Source organism: Pezoporus flaviventris, unplaced genomic scaffold, assembly GCF_033815535.1.
Source record: "Pezoporus flaviventris isolate CSIRO_AGI_PZ_B2104156 unplaced genomic scaffold, CSIRO_AGI_Pfla_v1 ptg000083l, whole genome shotgun sequence".
Taxonomy (NCBI): domain Eukaryota; kingdom Metazoa; phylum Chordata; class Aves; order Psittaciformes; family Psittacidae; genus Pezoporus; species Pezoporus flaviventris.
Window position 1 is genome coordinate 10,607,359 of NW_026892631.1, and position 20,409 is coordinate 10,627,767.

At 41.9% G+C, this 20,409-nt stretch overlaps 1 long non-coding RNA gene across 1 annotated transcript; it reads right to left on the reverse strand.

The window, feature by feature from the left end:
• Positions 1 to 474: 474 nt before the first annotated feature.
• On the reverse strand, positions 475 to 15,542 carry LOC133280616 (uncharacterized). The gene is made up of 4 exons (XR_009747246.1): positions 15,325 to 15,542; positions 14,476 to 14,617; positions 2,857 to 2,984; positions 475 to 892 (listed from the first exon to the last, which is right to left on the reverse strand). It is a non-coding gene; the product is annotated as an uncharacterized LOC133280616 (long non-coding RNA).
• Positions 15,543 to 20,409: the final 4,867 nt, after the last annotated feature.

The following is a 20,409-nucleotide window of genomic DNA, read 5'->3' on the forward strand; positions in this document are numbered from 1 at the left end:
TTTCTCCAGGGCTCTTGCTCAGCCCCTAATAGCCTTAGTGCTTGCAGCAGGCATTGCTGTAAATGACTGAGGGCATTCTCTTGCTGTTGGATAAGTACCAACATCCTTGCTGGAGTCTGCAGTCCAATTGCTAAGCTGCTGCCACAACCCTCTAAATGCCCCCTCCTACGGTTTGTTCCACCCTAGAATGTTGCTACATTTAATCAGCGCTTCCTCTTTCTTGTACCTGTGTATCAATCCATCCTTCAGTAGCTAGCATTCATTTTGAATTCCCTTAGAATTCATCAGGTAGCCGAGTTGCAGTAGTAAAAGTTGATGTCTTAGTTTACCTCAATGCCTATCTTGCGTAGCTCTGGATTTAAGGTGCACAGTCTAGTGAACTGTCCTTTCCACCTCTGCTACAAACTTCAGAAGGAAAGAGATATCTGACTGTGATTCTGCTTAGTGCCTTGTGCGGAGAACCTGGCTGCAATAACCTGTTTGCCATGCCACTTCCCAATCCTGCAGTACAGATGCCAAGTTGGAGACCCAGGAATGAAAAAAGAGCCGGCTAATCTGAGCCTATTTAAACATAATCACCCTTTACACAGAAAAGATGCAGCAAGTTCCCATACTGTACGTTCTCCTGGCTTTAGGGCTCGGCTAATGGATTCTGACACAAACTGCAACTCTCTTCTGTTTATTTAGCATGGGTGAAGCAGCCTCATGAGAATAATTATTACAAGCTATAACATCACCGATATTGGTTGATCCTTGTCATTTCATCACACAGCTCTCACCGCATGGCGTTTTGTTGGCGATGTCTCGTCTCGCAGTGAGCCATCCCCTGAGGTACAATTTCCTGCTGGATGGGAGAAGTCTGCACTGGGACAATATTTCATTCTCCATTATTCTGTTCAAAAGAGGAACATTTTAGTTTGTTTTAGTTCTCTTACTCCAAGTACTGCACACAGCGAAAGAGCTGAAATACCAAGCAGTGATTTGTCCCCAGTGAAGTAGTACATGGCGAAGAAAAGAGTGGGATCCTCTAACTCTGTGATCCCAGATACCAACTGACTTAAAGTACTTGCTGTTAAAGGCTGTCTGGGGGTTAATTTGTTCTGGGTTATTTCTAGGACATTTTCCTCAGGGAGAGAAAATAACTGTGCCCATGTCATATTGTGACAAGATAAAAGGAAAAAGAAACCCCAAAAGAATAAAAATGCCGGGTAGTTTGGGCTTCTGGGCATTTTTACCCTCTTTATAGCTTGAATCCTATTTGCCTATTTAAGGTGTTACAGCTTCATCTTGCTTTTTCCTCAGCCTTTTAACCTGACAAAAGAGCCCTGCGATTCTGGCTGCGAAGAGCAGCTGCTGGGAAGTCAACCCTCTAGTGGCCAGGTCCTGTATGGAGCTCCCAGCCAGCTACGCAGGAGCAAATCTCTGCAGGGTTTGTTTCTTTTTTTGTTTGTCTGGCAGTAAGTAATGAAACAAAGAAAAGTCACATTCGTGTTTAAACGCAGTGCTACCTAAATGAAGATAATGGGGGAAATACAGTATTGTTTAGTTTCCCCGTCATGAAAGTATTGTAAACATTAGAGCTGGATTGATGCACTTCTTGATGACTTGAAGTGGTTTTCATAAATGAAGTCCAAATATGTAATAGCTGCTCTCAATTTTCTATGAGAAGATTTATTCAAAAATAAATTTAGCTAAGGGGAAAAAAAAAAAAAGAAAAAAAGAAAGAGACAGATTTGAAAGCTGAGTTATTGCCAAGAACTCAAACATTGAAGCAGCCAGTCCCTTTTGAGACAGCTGCAACATTTCATGGTGTAAAGTCAGCGAATTTCCACACAGGCCCTGCTGCCAGAGACCACAAAATGGTTTCAAACAACGGCTCACTTCATGATATTTTTGTTGTTAAAAAAAAAAAATAAAAAAAGAAGTGTCCTTGTGCTGCTGAGTGGGCAGTGTGCGCTACGCTAGCAGATTAATGAAAATGTTTCACTGGCACAAGATTTTGATTGCCCCAGCGCAAAATTGCTTGCAGATTGGAAAACAGCATGTTTCATTTCAAACTCATTCTCTTCCCATACATTAGCACTTGTCAATGTAGCCATTAAGCACAGTCAGTGCAGAAATTTAATTACAAAACCATTTATTTTATTGAAAGAAAAATAAACCCAAGCTACCTCAAATGCATTAGGTGGGTTCAAAACATGTTCGGCTGATAACACCCAAGGGTAGAGAGGCTGCTGTAAGAATAATGTTCCTTTCATGTGTGGTGGGGACTCAATATTAGAAACAGCTGCCTATAAGTCATTCTTTATTTAAGTTCTATTATGAATTAAAGAACAACTGATTTAATGAAGGAACTTTTTATATCTGAAGTTACTCAGCTGTGGTATTCATTCGATCTTCCTTTAAGAAACAGATTATATTTTAAATGCTAAGTAGGTGAACAGAATGATACTTTTTATTGAATACTTTCCCCCCCCCCCCATGTCAGCCTTTTGTTCTCCTAATGCTTGAAGAATGTAAGGTCTGTGGTATTAAAGGAAGTAACAAAAATGTGCTAAACACATCAAAAAGTAGAAAATCTGTATCTTATTTATGCCACAGAGTTCTACGCTCTGCATGTCTTATAGGCATTTGGAAAGGCCCAGAATAAGGATCTCTAACAAAATGATAGATGTGGGTCAAACAGCACTCTGATGTCATGGTACATATTGCCTCTGTCTCACTACTAATGAGCTGCCAATAACAGGTCTGTTTTACTGTTCTGCTTGAAGAAGAAAAAAAGGAGTTATAACCTCAGTGGTTTGGACTGATTTGTCAATTCAAAACCCTTTTTTTTGTCTTGTCTGCGATATATACCCAAAATTTCTTGCAGACATACACTCATGTAGTCCACCCAACTGAAGAGCCTGGAGATGTGCGTGTTCAGCAGCACCCTGGAATGGATGGTAGTCAGAGAGACCACTGCTGCTACAGGGAAAACCATACTGCAGAGAGAAAGCTTACTGGTGGACAAAACATTTGTTACAAGGAGGGTTGCTCTGTCTAATGCAGTGCTTCCTCCTCACTGCTGTCCTGTGCCACAACGTGTGTGTGTTTGTGTGTGAGTGTGTGCAGGGGTAGGAAGAGGCGGTGGGGTCCTCCCTACGTCCCAGACAGCCAGTGCCTTACATGTGAGTTTGATCATCCCCTGCCTTAAGCTAGTATGGAAACAGATGCTATTAATGAATATAAAGGTATTTCATGCAGCCACAATACTTCACGTAACGCCTTCCTGTGCTAGCCAAGATTATTATGTCATGTTCAGTAGCATTGCCTTTTGCTAACAGAATTAACAATTAAGTGCACACCTTTGTTATAGATCATTTCCCTAACAAGACCTGTTTTCACTTTTCCCAAGTTTATCATAAAGAGGAATACTACCTTAGTTTCTTCTGATGATTTTTAGTCTTTATTTAGCTTTACCTGTGCATCCCTTCTCTCTGCCAACAGAACTGCCAGCCAGTGGGACACATTCCTCAGCAATGTAAGGGGCACATGAACCTCTTCACCTGCCCTCCACACTGGCACCATGGATCATCCAGGAGAAGATGGCACGGCAAGAACACCATCAGCCCTGCCTGGACAGGGGCCAGTCGCCCTCTACCAGGGAGATCTACAACCCACCCTGCCCCATGGCATGGCAGAGGGAAGGCACTGGAGTCACTGATGCTCCAAGCGGAGGTAACGTCTCACCTCTACATCTGAGTCTATCTTGCACTTAGGAATCCTCTGTAATGAAGCAGACACTGCACCCATTCACACACACAACTGGGCACAAAGTACAGAGCAGATAAGAGTGCAGCACACTCCAAGAGGGACATTTCACATCTGAATTAGGCTATTATTTATCCGTGGATTTTACATTTGTTAATCAGATAAGTTTTCTCTCTCCGGTTCTCTAAGAGAACTGGCACACAAAATAGTCTCAAAACCTAGGAAATAGACTTGCATTTCTCTTATGATAAATATCAGGGTGAAAGAAAAAGACCCCATAAAAATGTAGGAACCATCCAGCCCCTGAATTTAGTTTCCAAGTGGAACTCTAGTTACAAGGGAGCCAATAGGGGAAACAAATTCTGTTAAAAGATATATGAGGGATGAGGCTCGAGGGATAGTTAGTGCCAGGTTACCCCAGGGATCTTCCTTGGAGGTGAGGAAACATGCTGTGTGTTGGAGCCCTTCTAGAGCATACCGCCTCACTCATAAAACCACCTACCAGCACAATCCTCCTCCTTCCCTCAGGTCTTCCTTGCTCCAAGGGGAAGCTGGTGGTCTCAGCTCCCTCATTTGGTAGCTCCCCAATACATCCCACAGTTGTCTTGAGTTTTGGGGTTTACTTTGATACCAAAAGCTCCCAAGAGCTCTTTAAATACTACCTTGAAAGGCTGCTGAAAAGGAGACTGAAGCACAGGATGCTGCAAAAGAAACCTGCAAAATACAGACAAAGAAACAAAACAAATGCCTCTCCTGAGGAGACCCATCACCTGCAGAGGTTTCATCTTGGCACACTATTTGAGGTTTTCAAACAAAATGGCCTGCTGGAAATGTGAGATAAAAGACAGCTATAGAATAGCTGGACTGTGTTTCATTAACACAAAATAATTTCTCTGGAATGGGCAATTTAGTCCATTCACCAACTTCATAGAACATCTCCCTTTAAATTTTTTCTGAACCATTCCAAATAAACCCCTGTCTACATGTTTTCTCTTAATGCAATAAAGAATAAGACAAAACCCCAAGATAATCATAACAATTGTTAGAGTAGAAAAATAGGAGGAATTACCATGGTAGGAAAAATACGTTCTCTGCCAGTAAAAAGCTACCAGGAAGAGGAAGCGTTGGGATGCTGATCCGTTGCAGACACCATGTGCAGCTGGGGTTCACACAAACCCCAGGTATAGTTAAGACCAGTTGCTTAGCTTACATATGAAACGTGAGCCCTGCCACAGCAGATCATGTTAGGGCACAGGCCTCAACCGGAAGAGATGGATGCCCCACCAACAGGGGATGTGGAAGACCCACCAAATGGTGGTGAAGTAACTGCCTGTGTGTGGTTAAAATGATCACTCAGACCTCTCTTAGGATCAAGGCTGGGGATGTCAGCTCCATAATGTTCACCTTACTAGAGTCTGACAACAGAAGTTCCGTACCTGTGCCCCACAAATCGTTAACGTTGGAGAAGAATCCCCAGATAAAACAAGGAAGAGCTGCCTACTGTGTGGGCATAAACTTCAACATACCGCCTTTCTGCAGTGTGTGCAATGCTGCATCTGTAAAACACTTCATCCAGCTGAAAAAAAAACCCCAAACAGTTCAAGACAGTGTGAGTGTAAACATATTCCCATAACACATGAAGTAGGGACAAGTGGACAAGTGAGTTTCACAGCTCACTGGGTGTCATTCCCAAAAGCATCTGTCACCGCCACTGGCAATGGATTTTGAAAGCAACTGTATTTTGCATCTCAGAGTTTAACAGGATCTCACAACTGCCAACCAGCTACCTAAGCCTAAAGACCTAGGAAATGTGCACCTTCCCTCTCCAAACCTTGTCCTTAGCTATATTATCATTGACAGGAGTGACAGTGTTGCTAGGTTGGTGTGAGACAGCAAATTCGCACAGAGATCTGCCTCGTCAGATCAGCACTCTCTGCCTGAACCTTTCCACAATTCTCTTAAGAGCAATTTTTTTAATTATTTTTATGTATTTTTTTTTTTTAATACTAAACACATTGCACTCGAGGTTTGCAAACCTTTACCCATTTTGGTAATTCCAAATTAGCAAGTACAGGGTTAGAAAATATACTGTGTCTTGCAAGAAAAACGGTAACCACTTGCCACCTCCACGCTGAGATGTAGGTACAGGAGAGATGTTTATAGCAGCTAAAAGTCCAGAGTTGGAGGGGGGTTGTGATGGTGGGGCTAAAGAAAGTAATCTCTTCGTGCCACTGGGAATTTGGCTGCAATAGAATCAGTATTTACTCCTACTTGCATATTACTATTAGATGTGAGAAACTATTGCACTGGGGGCCATATTAATGCATAGCAAGCCAGAATCCATATCCTGAAGAATGCAAAGATTAAAAGAGAAAGGATGGGGAAAGAATGAACACCCAGAGAGGTCAAATTAACTGGCCTGAGTTCAGTGGCAGAGTCAGAAACAAACCCCACATTTCTCTTCCCCAGCATTCATTCATCTGAAATAGGCTGCTCTCCTGTATGGGCCCATTTGGGAGCTGTAACTGAACTGTGGAGAGGAGCTGTCCCTTAGCCAGAGATAAGGAAAAAAATTAGAATTTAACCATGGACAAAAATTACTGGTTTTGAGTTGTTTTAGTCTACTATCAAAAATTAAACAAATGGCAACTTTTATATTAATTCAAAAAGCATCTGAGTTTATCCTTGCCTACCTACCTGCAAAATCATAAAGATCAGTCACTGGGTTTTGTAAGAAACTACTAACCTAAAGTTGCACATTTTTATCCCAAAGACCCATTCTGCCCTATCAGCAGCATTATATCAGCTCAAACAAGAGAACTTGGGCAAATGCGCGCTAGAGGCTTCTGCTGGTGAAAGCATATTATCAAGGGGTGTAAAATGGTGTGATATCCTACCATCTTGGCCTTTCCTGAGGCTTTCTCAGAGGGAAACAGCAGTAAAAGGCGGTCCTGCACTTATAGTCTCCCTCAGAAACGTAGGGAGAATTGTTATTCCAATCACCTGCCCTGGCTGACAGCCCATAAAGCTGCTGGACAAGTCCAGGACAGATGCAATAACTTCTCAGCATAGGTTTGTTTGACACAGATGGGACAATCCAGGCAGGACACCCCATGGTTCTGACAACCCAGGAAAATCTTACAGTGTCTAAATACATGAACCTGTTTCTGCAGTGCTCAACTCTGGGATGTTTTGTCTCCAAACGTGCAGAGACCCACTTTGATGCCCCTGTGAAGGAGGAGAAAGAGGGAATTGAAGAGTCTGAGGAAGTGGCATGGTATGTTGGGTTGATTCTTACTCAGCAGCCCACATTTCCTTGCTGCAAACACCGCTGGTAGGTGACAGAGTTAATGGTTGGGCTGTGGCAGCCAAAGGGCTGTGAAACTGCACAGATACTTGCACACATCTCTGTCTGAAAGATGTATTTTTGTTGCTGATGTTTCTTCTTTTACTGACCTCACCTGGAGTATTGTGTGCAGTTCTGGTGTCCTCAACATAAAAAGGAATGGAACTGTTGGAACAAGTCCAGAGGAGGCCACAAGGATGATCAGGGACTGGAGCACCTCCTGTATGAAGATAGGCTGAGAAAGTTGGGGCTGTTCTGCCTGGAGAAGTGAAGGCTGCGTGGAGACCTCATAGCAGCCTTCCAGTATCTGAAGGGGGCCTATAGGGATGCTGGGGAGGGACTCTTCATTAGGGACTGTAGTGATAGGACAAGGGGTAATGGGTTAAAACTTAAACAGGGGAAGTTTAGATTGGATATAAGGAGGAAATTCTTTCCTGTTAGGGTGGTGAGGCACTGGAAGGGGTTGCCCAGGGAGGTTTGTGAATGCTCCATCCCTGGCAGTGTTCAAGGCCAGGTTGGACGAAGCCTTGGGTGCCATGGTTTAGTGTGAGGTGTCCCTGCCCATGGCAGGGGGGTTGGAACCAGATGATCTTAAGGTCCTTTCCAACCCTAACTATTCTATGATTCTATGATTCTATGATCTTGATTTTGGGGCCAGCTGAGAATACAAAGTACTATTAGAGCATATCTTCCCAAACACTGTTGTACTAACATCAGTTTCTACCCTATGAACATGAAAAATATAAAACCTGAATCATCTTCCCAACGTATGAGTCAGAAGCACACTCTTTCTAAGTATAGAATGGAGAATATAGATTGCACTGTTCATCACTCTTCTTTTCAGGCTGCGAGGCATTATTGTCCATTTAAAGTACCTAAAAAATTAAAACGTGTATTGGAAATCTCAAAGAATTTTTCTTCCTAGCAGCTGTATAGCAAGTTAACACTTCAGTTTTTACAAGAGGTTGTCTGCACTTATTAGTGGTCTTTGGCTAAGTTGAGACTGAAAGACTAGGTTAAAAAAGAGCAACCTCTGCTGAAATCAAAACGATGTTTGTAGTAATTGCCTAATGATGTTTTTTTCTACTCCTGTGCTAAGAACTATAGCTTGGATTATACAAATGCTTTACAGGGGGGTAGTAAATGGTCATTCTCTCTACGGATTTACAAGATCAATCTTGGTAATTTGTTAGTTACAGTGTATGTAATGTGATATTATTGCTCATGTTACACAAGAGGATTACATGGCTTACTAAATAAAGCAGTGGTCTTTACGTTAGGGACCATACTTCCTTCCAGACTGATGCCTAGAAAAGTGAAATTAGATTGGTGATCTCAGCCTTAAGACCATCTCTGGTGAATATAGACTGAGATCCCCAAATGACCAAACACAGCAGAGTCAATCACTCATCTCTATGTGCTCACCCCTAACACCTGGATCCCAGATTCTTACACGCTTTTTATTCATCAGCTATTGAAACACACGCACTGATGTGTGATTTTTCAGTGCAAGATTTACCAAGTCCTAGATTTGTGCCTATGCTCCTGTTAGTTTATTAGGGGTCTGTGAAGTTCTATTCAGGGTATGTAAGGGTACATTGAGCTACTCTTTTTAATAGGCTTCACATTTTGCTGTTTCAAAATCCATCCATATTTCACCGTTGAATTTCAGGGTGAGGATATATTACTATTACTGTGTTGGATGGTTGATATAAATTGGAGGGAATAGAAAGAAAAAAGAGCTATTAAAATGTGCAGTTTTGTTTGAGTCCAAGTTTGCTCTTTACAACGTTTTTCCTCTTGGAAGTCCTTGCTTTGATATTCCACTGCTCAGGCTAAAATCCTTTTTTCTTAATTTACTTTTATTTTGCTTCTCACAGATTAAATCCTTTTCCTCTGTCCATGAAGGGTGCATCTTTTTATTATTTGCAGACCGTTCTCTGTCCATAGATATCTTACCTCTCCTTTCCAAGGCTAATTTTAACACTTCTGAGCTCTGGCTAGCATTTCAATACATTTCAAGTGAAGTGGGTCCTACAATTGAACACAATACCCCAGATGTAGCTGATTAAAAGAGAACCACCTAGGATCAAACCATTAATGTTTATCTTCCTTTGATTATTTTCCCCATTCTGAAGTGTTTGAATTAATTTTGTATTGACTAAAACAGCTGCACTGACAGCTTTAAGCCTGCCAGTCTCTCTTTATCCGCAGAAAGGTAAAGCTCAGCTTTGCTGTGCCAGTCTAGATCAGCCCTGACTACGCAAGACCATATCTGTAGCTGACTGAAAGAGTTGTATTTGAGTAAAGTCAGCCTAGTCATAGACCTCTCAACACATCTACCAATCCTTTGCATTGCAAACTCAGTGGGGAAATGAATACTGCTCAGAATTTTCAGAAATACTTAGGGACTCAAAGACATAGGGCACACCTAGAACAAGGGCTGACCTGAATGTCAACCCAAAATCACATATCCAGGACCCTTTTCTACAGCGAGCCTCTTAGAGTAACTCCCAGCATTAAGCATGCATAAGCCCAAGAAGCCTGGCATCTGTACTCCCGTATCCTCTCTTTTCCCTTTAGTATAGTACATTGAAACACTGGAAGTGTTTTGTGGTACCAGTCCCGCAAAATCCCTTTTCCTGGTTTCAGGAAGAAATCACATCCTGAGACTTTTCTGTGAGCCAGACTTGGAAGGGCAGACGAGCTGTCTATCTGCTAGTGCCAAAACCTCCCCCGTTTAGCTGCCTAAGACTGCTTGAGGATGCCCATTGGTGAAAGCTCTAAGAATAAAGGGGCCCTAAAGCCAAACAGTGGAAATTTGGGATGAGATTTGTTAACATTCATTTGAAAAACATCTCCAGTCCATTCTTTGCAGCCTTTTTAAGTTCATACACACTTCTGAGGAAGTCAGCTCTGTGACACAACTGATATAATGAATGAATGAATGAATGATAAATACTAAAGAGCCCTCAGTACATCTTCAGGCTCTACTGAGAGAGGCAACAAGACTACCATTTACCTGACTAATTGTGCTTTTCAGATGAGACAGCTGAACTATCAGGAAGGGAGATGTGACTGCCTAATCTTCTTAAGACGACAAGAATGGCTGTAACAAATCACTGACCTCTGGTTACTGTTGACTAAGACTACTTGAACAAATAACTTATAGATCCAAGTATCTGCATCCCATTGGCAAGTTCCAAAAGCCACTTGGTCACTTCACCACGAATGCTGCAGCTGTCATGCAATGCAGCTCTAATGAGTAGTTTCAGCAGCCTTGGTTTGGCTTTGCACTTTGCTAAGACACAGGCATGTTAATAGGCAAGGGATGGGTAATTTGGGGGATGTTTTCTGCATTTTTGTTGCTGCTAAAATAGAATGAAAACTTGCTGTAGTTTAGATCAGGGGAAGGAATACCAGCCCCTCAGGCAGAGAAGGCATGTGGCTGGGTCACTGCTCCGAGCTGTGCTGGTTCATGGTGGCTGCTATCACCAAAGCATCTCCCTGCATAGGGCAGCACACGAGGGGCACAGGCCTGAATCTGAAAGAAAGCTGAGGAGCAGTTGGACATCTGAGACTAAAAGAGGCAGAGGAGGTGAACCCCTCTTAGACACCATTGAGGCTATTGGTGATCCCCAGATAAAACAAATGTGGAGGAAAGACAGGGTGGGATAGAAACCCAGCTCCAAAAGAGGTCAACTAAGGTCAAACAGGATCAGTTTCCCACTGCTTATTATAGATAGAGATCCCAGATGTGTAATTCAGCTGGCAAGCAGAGGAGGAGCGAGGCCATCCTCCTACAATAATTTACTTAAAAGGATTATTGCTTTATGCAGAAGAGATGTGGGAGTGAGAGTGACAGAGATCGGGAATTCTGCTCTTTGAGATGCTCATAAGGGAACAACGAGCTTGTGTGACTACTGGACTCAGAACTTATAAGTGCATTTGTCAGTGCAGTTGCCTCCATTCCCAGATTTTTAACTCTAGTTCAGTCTTTCCCCTCTGTTCACAGGTACAAATGCCTCTGGCTTTCTGGAAGTGACTAGAGCAGAACTGACTTGCTAGTTTTTACCCTAAGAAACTGTTGGTAGCCTACAGGTAGAAATCAAAAGCTTGTCAGTTGGGATTTGGGTAAAGTAAGACTCGTAGGTGGTACAAGTGCTCAGATCTGCAAATTAGCCTGGTTTTTGTACTTCTCTTGCTTTGCCAAAAAATCTAGAGTGAAACTTGCCATTCTGGGTTATTTCCCCATCAATCACACAGACAAATGGAGCTTTGGGCTCACACCTTCGGGTTTTGTTTCCAAAATGTCTGCAGAGAACGAAGAGGCAGCTCCTGATCATTTGGAAATCATTAATTACAGTGTTCAGAAAGTCAGTTCAAATTAACTGACAAAGGAAAAAATATGCAAGTTTTTTTTCCTATGAAAAGTTGGTGATTAAGATTTTCAGAGGGGAAACATATGTTAGAGCCCAGCCAGTATTATTTACATATTATTATGTCATTATCTCAATTATGACTTGTTCAGGGACGTTTACTTACTGTGAAATTATCTACAACTGTGGGTTTTGATAATTGCTTAGTGAAAAATTCTGTGTTATAAAGCCAGATTCAGTTTTCTGACAAACTATATCTCATAATCAAACTCAATTTATAGTATATAAATTGATAGAATTTCTCTGTTGTTTCCACACAGGATATAAAGAAACCGATATCTCCAAGAGGGCAGAACTGCTTCTAACAGTGACAAGACATTTCCAAAAGGTATTTCTTTTCCAGCACCATAGAAAAGCAGGTTGCCAAGATGAGGCAGGCGGCATGCATGGGAAGATCTTTCCCTCCAACACATTTTCTCCCAAGGGCATCACACGGCAATGTCCAACACACTGTAAAAATACACTTCCTTAGTACATGTGGAGCTTCACCTGACAAGTTCTGGTACAATAGTTTCCCCTTTTGCAGATGGGCTTTATGGAAAAGCTCTTGGCCAAACAGCACATTGAATATCACCTGACTGGAGAGCCTACCCATAGAGGCAACTCTCATGCCTATAGAGTAGCAGAGGACTTCAATTCCAAACCAAGTATTTTCCCTTTCAAGCAAGGTATTTTAATGTCTTTATGAACATAAATAAATACTATAGAACGCAAACACTTTGTGAAAGAAATCTCACATGGTCAGAATTAGAGCTGTGTGAATGATTGGATTTTTGGTAGGCAAATGAAAATTTTAGTAGGGATAAAAATAATCACTAATTTTCAGTTTTGCTGAAGTTTATCTACTTATTTGTTTGTTGCACTTATTTTTGGAAGATAAAACTACAAAACGGCAAAATTTCCTGTTCATTGTAAACTTTGGTTATTGGCATACTCTATCCGTGACACAGCTTCCACAGCCTGTGCTGCTTTCCATAATGGCAGCAGAGCTCAGAAGAGATGACCACAAAACAAGGGTAATTTAAAATACTACTGTTGAAAACGTCTTTCAGTTGAACTCTGAAATTCCTGAGACGTGACCTCTATGGCTAATTTCAAGCCTACTGATTGGGAAGGAACTTCTTAAATCATGGCATTCATAAGAAATAAAAATCTACATGGAATGAGTCCAAGCAAATGTTTTTTATATACAGGCTCAAATCTAGATTTTGAAATCATGCAAGACTGTTGAGTGCAATCAGTTATTACTTCCTCAGAAACTCCATTTTCAAGCAAAAGCCTATTTTATAGACCTTCCAACATTCAGTGACCTTTCACTCAAATTATGCATTCAGGTTATATGAACACAAGCACGGAATTTAGAGTTTCATTTAACTATATGGAATAACACAGGTACAACGAACAAATGCAAACCCCAAAGCTAAAGGTCAGACCCTGCTAAACGTATCACTGCTCATACTTCCAGGAGCCCCCTTTGGAAGGTATGGGACCTCTGAAGTTTTTGCTATCTGGTCCTCACAACGGGGCGCAGGGGGATTTGTTTGTGTTTTAGAAGTTAATCAGCCTTTTGTGGCAGTAACTCTAAAGTGAAGTGTTACCTGGTGTGCCAGGAATGTCCTGTTTTCTTTTGAGGGGAGCCTGCCAAGGTACTGCGTTACCATCATAGGCCTTTCATAACCGCTCACTATTATCAGCTTCTCGGTTTCATCTCCTGGATCAGCAGCAGTTTCTTAAAAGTGTTTATTTTCTTTGCTAACCTAGCAAAGGGCTGTCACAGCACATTGGATTATAGCAGCAAACCGGCCAACTGGAGCAGCAGGACTGCTCACCTGTCCCCAGCCTCCCATATCCTCATGGAGGTGTAGCTGGAGGTGCACTGTAGGCTGTCTCACCTACAGAAGGGGAAGGAAGATAGGCTACAACTTGCCATGGCATGTACAGGTTTTATCTCTCCTCTTTGGCAATCCACTGCTGCCAGGGATGGTGCCCATCCTTCAGGGATTGATAAAATACTGCCCAAGGGCAAACAATTTGCTGTTGCACTGCACCAGGCTGCAGCAGACAGGAGGTAGCTTAGCAACATTTTTCCCAAAGAAGGATGACTTCATTGCCTTGTAACAAAAACTGAAATATTCTTCCTCCGCTTCATGCTACAAAAAGGACTGAAGCAGACCAAACAAACCCTGCAAACTCTGTATAAGGCTGGGAAAACCTTTCCAGTCACAGCCGCAGAAGAGGACAGCTGACAAACCATTTGCAAGTGCCAGTGGAGACAGTTGTAGCTGGTTTGTCAGAGCTGGATGTGAAGTCTGGGTTGCATCTACTGAGACTTGCCTGGGCAATCTCTGCAGTGGACTGGGCGGCCTGGGGCATCCCCTGCAGCTGAGACTGTTTGCACTGGGATTCTCTGCCCCAAGAGCCTTGCTGGTGTGCTGCCTCCTCTGCTTCAGTATCTGTGCTGTGTGCTGCTGCCACAAGGGCTTCTCCCACCATGTCCATGTTGCCCATGCCTGGGACACAGGCTGAATTAACTGAAAGCATAGCTCCATTCCCACTGGGCATCTCCCCTACCAGAACCAGGCAAAACAAATGGTGATTTTGCACTTGTAGCTGATTGTTCCACTAGATAAATTTCTGAGTGAAATGCCCCTTAGGTAGGGGCATTGCAAATCATTGCATGGATCAGTCTAAAACTGAGAAAAACCTTGGGGTTGAGTGGCCTCTCCACCTCCCCTCCACCTAAGCAGGGACTTCAGTGCTACACCTGAAGGGCATCCCCCAAGGTCCCCATCCTTATCCCTCCCAACACACACAGAACAAACCACCCTGACACTGCCTGTGGCACAGAAGACCTCAGCAGGCAAAGAGAAACTTTTTACATGTCCAAGAGCTCCTGCATGCAGCACTTTAAAGCAGGTCAGAAACGCTTTGTCTCACCGTTTCAGACTGATGCTGTCACCACTGCGTGCTCTCCGTGTAGAATCAATTAGTAATAGGCAAAGTCTCTAGTGGCTCTGCAGAGGCGGATTTTCTTCCTCTTCTGAAACACCGTCAAGGTTTTCTCATCAAAGGATTACTCCTATGACAAGAAAGCAATGTAATTTAATATAAGCTGAGAGGGAAATGGAAAACTCCCCCACCTGAGGCTAAAGCTGGGACTGCTGTATCTGGAAACACAGTCATATAATCTCCTAAATGATTTCTCACCTCTGCCTCAAAAAAAAAAACCCAACTCCAAAACAGCTCTTTCAAAACACCCTTCCATAGCGTACATGTGTAAGGGAGAAAATTAGCTTAGGTCAGTCCCATACTCTCTAGCACAGTTAATTCCCTATTTCAGATACAGTTTTGTTATTTGTCCTGTATAGAAAGATGAAAAGCATTACAGATAGAAGTTTTTCAGACCTTGCTTAGACTCCTTTTAGACCCTGTTTCCAGTTACAAATTAGAAGCCAATAGATCTGTGCAGTTTACAGCAGTGAATTTCTGACCCACTGAGTTCTAGAACAGGAAGCAGGTTTATAAGATAAATGGCCACAAATTCCCTATTACTTGGCATATTTTTTTAAGACGATGCATTCTTCTGACAGCCCAACACACTTATTACGGGTGCCCACATTTCTGTCACAAATATTTTAGTGAAGTAGCCTTTTTAAAATATGATATCATTTGTGGATGGCCATGGACTTGTTGGTGAGTGTCTATTCCTTACATTAGGCTGCCTGATGGCTGTATCCCTTTTTCTTCCCTCCCTCTAGCTCTGTTGCGGTCACATATTTTATTTACCAAACTAGCTTGCGAGAGCTGGAGGAAAGGTACTGTCTGTGCTTTGCTCATACAGAACGGATTCCAGAGACGTTTTAGTACTATTCAGAAAGAGATCTTGGCAGGCCTTCCCCGCCACGGTAATTCACATAGGCTTAAGGCTTCCACTCGGACAGAAAGAGAAAAGCAAATATCAGTGAAGGAACAATTTTCCTAACTGTTTACACTTTCCGAGTGAACTTATGCATGAAACTTGTGGCTCTCGATATTCTAACCTCCTTTCATAGAATAAAACATTTCCTAGACATGGTGGTTGTTTCCACTTGGGTGCTGCTTTCTCACACTGCCCATGGTTTCACAGTCAAAGTGCTTTTGCTTTCTTTGCTAACCCTGCACAGAAGGCAAAGGGGCTCAAGCCTTCAGCAATCTGGATTCACATGAGTGTTGGGGTGACAGAAAGAACAGCTAGAAGAGAAAGCAAATAGAAAATAATTGGCATTAAAAATCATCATCACCATCATAGCCCTGCCAGGAGAATTAAGGAGAGACAAGGCAGAGCTAGCAACAGGAGAGCAGGTAACAGGGTGTTTTGTCTACATCAGGAGGATGCAGAAGAGCACCCCTATCCCACATGGCACCACCATAGACTTGGACCTTGACCTCCCTAGACTCAATTTCAGCTAGAAAAGTGCTGAATCAAGTTTTAAATACCTTGCTGTTCTTAGGTACTTTGTGTAAGCCTTTTTTTTTGTGAGGAGAAAAGATTGCCAATAATTTGGTTTTCAGAGAGAGACTTCAAATTCACCAAAGGCTGAGGGTGTTCAGGTCTGGATTTCAGATTCATCCAAAACTTGTATGAACCCTGAATTGAGCCTAACTGAGCCTTTAAAGAGTTGTGTTAATTTTTTCCTCTATTAGAAGTGGCTCCAGGTGAGAGCACCAAAATGTCACCAAGGAAATTCTTGCGGCATTATTTCCACCTTAGCTATAAGAAAAAAATACCAAAAAAAAACTAATCATAAAGGCTGAGAAAAAAAAAAAAAACTTTTTTCTTTTTAATTATTTTTTTTCTTTCCCTCTTTCTCTTTTCCACAACAAAATAACACTGGCGAGTGGAGAGTGCTTTCCCAGTGTGTTCCCAGAGGAACAATAGAGTTGCCTACGGTAAGGGCAAACTTTCTTGGACAGGAGACACAATTTCCTTTGCAGCCTCTGCAGAACTACAAAAAAGCTCTGCTGGATGCAGGAACCACCAGCCTTATTGGCTTTCCACTCCAGGAGTAAGATGTATTCCTACAATCAGAAGTTTATGTAAAAAATAATAAAAGAGCACAAAAATCACGTAATGCAGCAGATATAAAACAGCCCTGGGGAGATGGATAGAAACTTGAAAACAGCAGACCTGATTTAGTGTCTCTGCAAGTTGTTCAAGCGATCAGTCCTAAAAAAACCTTTGGCTGAAGAGGACATTAAGGCCTGGCCTTAGGGATGACCCTACCTCAGGAACAGCACAGAAAGGAGGAGATAGAGGTGAGAAAAAAAGAAACAAAAGGGGTTACAAGACTGGCTCCATTTGAGGGCATTATGTTATTCCCATCAGACTGTTTCCTCTTTGGTTTTCATACTTGAGAGGTTGGATAAGCCTTGGACAAGCCTCTGACCTTTTAAATGCTTAGCTGAAGCTGGAATGCCAAACCTTTTGAAGCTGGTCCATCACAAACACTAACATACAAACAGCTTCCGCATAAATATAAAAGGCACAAGGCACAATTTATAACAATGTCAGTGTGCCAAAGAATACTACGGAACCTGCCTAAAGATGGTTTTTCACATGTACCACACACTGAAAAGTAGCTAGACTAGCTCAAGGCTGCATTTAGAAGCGTTTTACTACATCTATCATTGCTTTATTGCTTCAGAAGCAGTGTGCAAAATTCAGCTGTTTCACTTCGCATCAGATTGCATTGGCACTTCCTTCAAACTTCAGTTCCTGAGTTAGTAGCCTAACAAATCAGCAGGATTCTCCTGAGGTCCAGCTATTAATATTTATGATTTGTATTCAGAAGCTCAGCTATGCTGTCTTTGTGGCAGACACATTACATTAAATAATTTGCTTCAGATAATGTATATTGTTGCATTCTGGTTGAGCTAAGAGAGCTGCAGGAATTCGAGATTACTTACTAGATTCACATGTAATATTCATAAGGCTTCTCCTTTCATGATATCAGTGTACTTGTAAATTCCAACTCAGATATTCAAACTACTCAAAACTCATGTGCCATGGAAGCACCAGTGACTACAAGTTTATAGGCACACGAATACGAGGTTATAGGCACACTTTCGCTTAAAAGCAATAAAATAACTATTGTTATTCAGCAGGAAGATGCAAACCACACCTTCTACATGCTTTTATTATAGCAGTCTCTCTAGAAAAAGCCAACATAATGCAGTTTACCCTTGCTTTCTCGTGCATATGTCTTCAAGTTCCAGCACTTCGCATGGACTTTGTGCCATCAAGGATTAGCCACACTGTTGATGCTCATTCATCAGTCCAGTTACTCTACATTTCTCGACATTCTGCAACAGCTATCAGCCAGCCACTTGGATGAGTAGTCCCAGAAATTACAGTGATTTGGGCAGCAAATATAATGCAGTTACTGGGAGGAAGTTTAGGGGGATGTACTGGCAAGATTAGGGGAAGAGCACTTCCTATGATTTTCTGACCACCACATTAAAAGGTTATTATACAATATTGTTAAAACTGACTTGTAGTCTATTTGCAATTGTTTTGTACATATAGCTATGAACACTGAGCTCGAAAACCTGGGCACTCACAGGGACAGTGTGTCTTTTCCCTAGAAAAGTACGGTTGACTGAACAAGATCCATGAAATGCAGAGATATGCTTTGCAGAACAACTCTAACTATCCCATCTGTGCTCTGCAGTACTCAAAAAATACTCTTATGTTCTGAAATCTTTTGACAGTATATCTGAGCAACCGTCATTTGTAGCAAACGATAACATAGACAATACCAACCTGTAAAAGCTTCAGTCATGTAACATTCAATGCATTCAGGTTACCTTCTGTTTGCTTGAAGGCAAGGAACTATAGCTGATTTCACCTTGAAACACGTTACTAGTGATTTTAGCTAGTTAAATATAAGATGATATCTAAGCATGTCTTTTTCTTAATCTTCAAAAACAGGGCTTACATGCTGGGTTAACGCATGACACAGCGCAAGTTTGGCATCTATATCTCTTACCTTATAACAAACAAATGTGGCTTCTCATGGGAAACCAATAAAGCCTGAATGACTCGCATTTCTTTCAAGGGAATTTTGATATATTCATTTGTCTGACCTGCTATCCAGAATGCTACCTGTACTTTTCTCCAACTTGGCCCCTGCCTCAAGAGGGAAAAGGGTAACTTGGGTGTTGCTTATTATCTACTCCTCCCCAGACAGGGTTTTTTACCTTTGGGCTCTTTCACAAAGTCATCCTGGATGCCAAAAACCAGAGGAAAGTCGCAAGTACACTGCGGTAGCAAGAGTACATCATAAGTGGAGAGGGACCCGAAGGAATATCATTGTTAGGGCAACCATTAAGCAAGGCTCCTCTCAAGCACGTATGTATTGAAAATGCATATGAGGCTCCAGACTTCAGTAAATGGTTGAACAAGTTTACTGACATGACTCATTCTATTGCTATGTCTAAAACAAATCAATTTCAGCTATTCAGCTTTGATGAACGTTAAGGTCACAGCAACCATAAAAACCAAAAAGGCACCTGAAAACATTAACAACATGGGAAAAATATGGAGTTTAGCTGAAAATAAACAGAAGAAATTTCAAAACAAAGAACAAGTTTATTTCTTCTTTCCCAGAAAGATTACCTTCTCTCATAAAAGGAGCTTGTTATTAAAGTTCCTTTGCTTCCTCAGGAATGATATTGTGGCTCTGTAACACTGTTAGACTGGTCAAAGCTTATGTGGGCCACAGAAACCGAGGCAATGACAGTGTTTATGAGAGCTGGAAGCAGGAAGAGGGTGAGAAAGATGAGGAGAGACAATATTAGTCATCTACAAAAGGAAGAGCTAGGCAAGAGGGCAAAATTGCTGAAGGGTAGATAGAGCTAGTAGTGCAGAAACACAGCCAATTTCTTTTTAGTAAAAGGGAAAAGAAAATTGTACATGCTCAAAGAAAAGTCCTTGAAAGTACCTGACAGCCAGCTCTGACTGAAGGGGAAAGAAGGATTAATTTGAGCAATTTAGGTCTAGCAAAATCTTATTCGTTAACCCCTTTTGTTTGGTAATTCAGATCAAAGTGCTTTTGCTGATAAGGAATTTAGGGCCAAGTCACACAGGATCCTGTAGGACTAGGATTTCATCTAGGGCTCTGCTGCTGAGTGATTTAGTTGACTGAAGCCATGGTAGTTGAAACTGCTTGAGTATATCTATGCCTACACTTTATATTTTCTCCTATTCTTAGTTTTAAGTCATTGCTGGAGTTCCACACAGGAGGTCACAATTTGGACATCAAATACGGTATTTTCCATCCACCGGCTAGAACCTAACAAACATTGCCTTAAATAAATTTGTGCCCATGCCAAATTCAAAATTAACTTCCCAAGCCAAGCTAGGGATGATGGGATGGGGCCAAGAGGCCCACAACTCTGCTGTTGAACTAATGTAGCGGCCTCAAGCTGCCAGTCCAACAAGGGAGACTTTTTTATTTAACATATACATTACACAACGTGTGCAATATTTTCCACATTCAATGAGAAGACTTTATTTATAAGCTGCCTGTGTTGAAATGGTCTCTTATTACAAGGAAGCAGCAAGCCAGGTTGAGCCTGGAAATGAATTCTCATTTTCTCCTTCGCTGCAACATTCAGTGACATGTTGCTTATTACCTCCAAAAATATTTTGCAGATGGTTTTGGCCATTTACCGAACATACAGGCCCTAAAATAATGGCATATACCCTCAGATCTCTTCATCTTGTTCAGCCTTCATTACTTACTGGAAGAGTCAGTGAGATACTGAGTTTAGGGAATTGTATCCCCCTCCAAGAAGAGTACCTATGGTGAAGACGTGCAGTTTTGTTTT